A 4,051-nucleotide genomic window follows, 5' to 3' on the forward strand; every position below is an offset into this window, starting at 1 on the left:
AAGAGAAAACGATCGAAATGGACTGAAAAGAAATTACAATAAATAAATTTGCCAATAAAAACAACTACATTCAGATTTTTATTATTAACTGGAAAATATTCATGCCTGACGATATTCATCAATTTCGTCGTGTTTTTCTAAAAAGTGCTTATTTTTATTATTATTATTGCTGTAATATTTGTATATTGTTATCATTGCTATTACCGTATTATTATTATAAATATTATAATCATTAATTTATTTTCATTAGTGTTAGTATTATTTTTATAATTATACTGTAATGTTACAATGTTGCTATTATTGTTAAGCAAGATTGTTAATCTTTATTAATATGATAAAAATCTTGACTAAGTAATAATGATGGAAAGAGGTGGTACATTTCACAATGGTCATGTATTTGTTATTACGTATACAGTACAGTATTCTATGTAGGCTTATCATGTATATGCAATTACATACATGAAAGAAATGCTGGCTTTAAGACCTGTGACTTTTTTTTTAAACAAATACCCAGTCTCTGAAGGGAATCAGAAGATTTTGTTTACTGCAATGAACAATCATCACACTGTCATAGGCTACAGGAAAAATTTAAAATCAACATGAAATTCAAATGTGTCAATTAACTTTTTATTTAATAATTATCTGTCTGTATCATTCAAAGATTACAAAAATGTAAATAAACAAATACTGTATAATAATTGTTCTAGTAAAATGAGTTATTGTAGTAACGTCAGCCTATACCTAACAACATGCACAATAATAATAGCAATAATAATATTTTAATAACAATAATTTAACAATAAAAAGTAATAATAATGAGTTTATATATAATTAATAAAAATAATAATAATCGATTTAATATGTTGCATCTGTTGCTTGCATCTACCTCTTCACTGTTAAGGCCATATAATATACAACTTAACTGTATCATGGTTATTGAAGTATTTTGTGTAAGCCGAGGACATCGCTAACTTCCATTCTTCAGTATTAAAATCCTTCCATTGTTGGGCTCTCTAGAACTTTCTTCCAGGTTATCTCTGAAAAGATTGTAACCTTTTCGTCTGCAGTTGGCACAACATGAATTACACAGGAACCAGTGAGTTTCCATGACGGCCTAGGCTCAAACCAGAAAGGTTGTTGTTTGTTGTTATTTCGCAATTTGCGACGTCATCAACGAGTACAATACATTCTTTTTTTACCCTACGCAGCAAAGGCATAGCCTCCCTGGGGTGCAATTTTTCTCTGGCATAAAATGTTAACATTTTTTAATATGCTACCCCCCCCCCCCCAACAAAAAAATAAGCTTGTGTATTTCTTTCTCCACTAGAACTGTTAATCATTGAGCATAGCATGCTATCTTTACTTAGCCAAGGTAGCATAGCCTAGGCCTCTATGTAGGTAGGCCACGCCACAAACAGGACTGGTCTGGGCTATAGATAGAGGGTTCCAAAAATACAAATTTGGCAACCAATCAGGAAAAAAGAGGGTGTTGCAAAAGTCAGTGATATGGCTGAAGTAAGTAAAAAGTTTGATCATCTTTTTGGGCTCAATCGTCTTTGTAAATTGAGTGATAAACAGTCACAATCAGGCCCAACTGGTTTGGACAATTGGGCCCAGATCCTAGAATAGAATGGAAATATACCATCACGCCCATGTCTAGGATTCACTTTCTTGATATTTTTGTCACTTGCTTAATATGAACCAAAATTTAATCCACCTTATCTACACTTAATTTAAAACTTTATTAGTTACTCATTATGATACATTACTAATATTGTTATTATTTTCATGATTGATATAAATGTACGCTTGTCTATATTGCCGATTTGGGTTTGAAACCATCCTTTTCTGTTCTTAGTGCTCCCATAGTAGCAATTCCATCTGACTGACCAACATGTTCTTGCACAGACTTAACTCTGTAATTGAAATAATAAAAATAATAATATTAATCAGGTTTTTATATAGCGCTCTATACAACTAAGTCTCAGAGCGTTTTTCCACATTATTACTCAGCCATTGGAGCGATGTCTATGGGGGAAATTCCATAGTTAGCTGCATGAAATATTTCAGCACATTTTGCACTCAAACCTCCTGAGGTACCCACTTATACTCCTGGGTGGAGGGAAGCAATGCAGATAAAGTGCCTTGCTTAAGGATAAAAAATGAAATGCAAAGCGAGGGATTGAAACCCCGACCTCAAGGTTCCCGTTCCTGCTGTGCCAAACCACAATGAAATGAACATTTTTTTAAAGCCCGGCTCTGGAGGAAAAACAATTGATATGCTGGGGAAGGCAGCGATTTCCAAAAACTGGAAAAAAGGGTGTAACCACCCATACTTCCCCATTTTTAAATAAAGTTCTCTCTCTAAAGGACCCTCCAAAAAAAGACCACCCCAAATTAAGAAATGTCTTTTATCTTCATCATTATTATTTTTTAAAAAGTAAATAAAATCTGTATTTCCAAATTATTTATTTATTAACATTATATATTTATTTATTTTTTATTGTTATTATTCATTATTGTTACTCATTATTTTTTTTAGGTGAAATTTTAAATAATTTTTACCACACCATGCTGTAAAGCGCATAGAGGTATTTTACATTATGCGCTTTATTAATTGACAATTATTATTATTATTATTATTATTCTAATTATTATTATTATTATTATTATTATTATTATTATTCTAATTAGTGATAAAAGTTGCTAAAGACCAAAAGGCGGCCCTTTATAGGAGGGAGACCTGTATTCAAAAATATATTTTACGCCAAGTACAGTTATACAACTGTACAAAATTGAATTTGATCCCCATGGGGCAATTTCACATACCGGGTAGGGGTAAATTCAAATAAGGGGAAAATTGCCATAATTTGTAAATTCATATCCTTACCCTACTCGCATGAATGGATTGTATTTTTTCTCTTCTCCAATAGTTGAGGGTATTGTTGGAGTATCCTTGCTACGTTGAACCTACAAATGTAAATTATTACATGTACAGTATACAAATACAACAAACAGCTGTATGGGAGTTGTGTGTAAGCATAAGTACTCTTTTATGAAAAACATAAAATTTTGATCTCAAAATGACACAAATTAACATTTTATTTACATTTTATTATGTATTCTTTCGGGGGAGGAAGGGGTCACAGAAAAGAGTATGTTTTGTACTCTTCTGAAAATGTTGAAAATTATGGATGACCCCTTACTTCATAAGAAATTTCAGAGTTAAATGATTATTTTATCATTTTATAAATTTCATTATATTGGTTAACCCTGTATTAATAACTTCAAATTGATCTTATGCAAGGATTGACTGGCATGGCTGGTCTCTGCCATATAGAGTATAATGAAGATCTTGTAAATAGTACCAATTTATCAATCAAAATCAATCAATCAAATCAAATCCATGTCTATTCTATTTTCTTGTAATTATTAAGCATATGTTGTACAATAATTTATATATTAGAGTGATACAGTTCCATAGTTACCAACCCGAGAGATTTTAAATGCGTGACTACACCAGTTGAGGGGGAGGGGGCATCAGGCCCCGGGTTTCAAGGGTCGGAACCCCAGTGTGGGCTGGTTCCAGTCACATCAACGGCTGGTTGTGACAATGAACGCGCAAGACCGCACGCAACTAGATTCTACTGGCTGGGTTGTTTTGGTGGGAAAAGAGAAATTTTCCCTGCTGAATTGATTCTCAAATGAGAAAACGAAAGCTCTCTATTGACTCAAGCTACTGCATGAACTTCTTTATATATTTAATAAAACCAATTTCTTCTAATTTTAAATACATTTCCCCTGAATTCGTTATCATGACGGTTGGTAACTATGCAGTTCAGTGGTGAATCCTGGAATCCAAAAAAGAGGATGCCCAGGAAGGGACCACAGATGGTGGTGTAAACCACCTTAGCACCATGATGATTGAGTCTCAGATACAAAACAAACATTTATGTTGATTATGGCACCTCTACATTGTTGGAAATGGAACTCTCAGACTTAAAATTTGAATATAATTTTCTATTTTTTCTTGATAAACAATCTGGGTGGG

The 4,051-nt window shown here is 32.7% G+C and overlaps 1 long non-coding RNA gene across 1 annotated transcript; it reads right to left on the minus strand.

The window, feature by feature from the left end:
• Nucleotides 1-605: 605 nt before the first annotated feature.
• On the minus strand, nucleotides 606-3,261 carry LOC117116421. Its single transcript, XR_004446747.1, has 2 exons — nucleotides 2,891-3,261; nucleotides 606-1,916 (listed from the first exon to the last, which is right to left on the minus strand). It is a non-coding gene; the product is annotated as an uncharacterized LOC117116421 (long non-coding RNA).
• Between the last annotated feature and the right edge of the window lie 790 nt (nucleotides 3,262-4,051).

This window comes from Anneissia japonica, unplaced genomic scaffold, assembly GCF_011630105.1.
Source record: "Anneissia japonica isolate Jap-2015-1 unplaced genomic scaffold, ASM1163010v1 scaffold36445_len5105_cov108, whole genome shotgun sequence".
Classification (NCBI taxonomy): Eukaryota; Metazoa; Echinodermata; class Crinoidea; order Comatulida; family Comatulidae; genus Anneissia; species Anneissia japonica.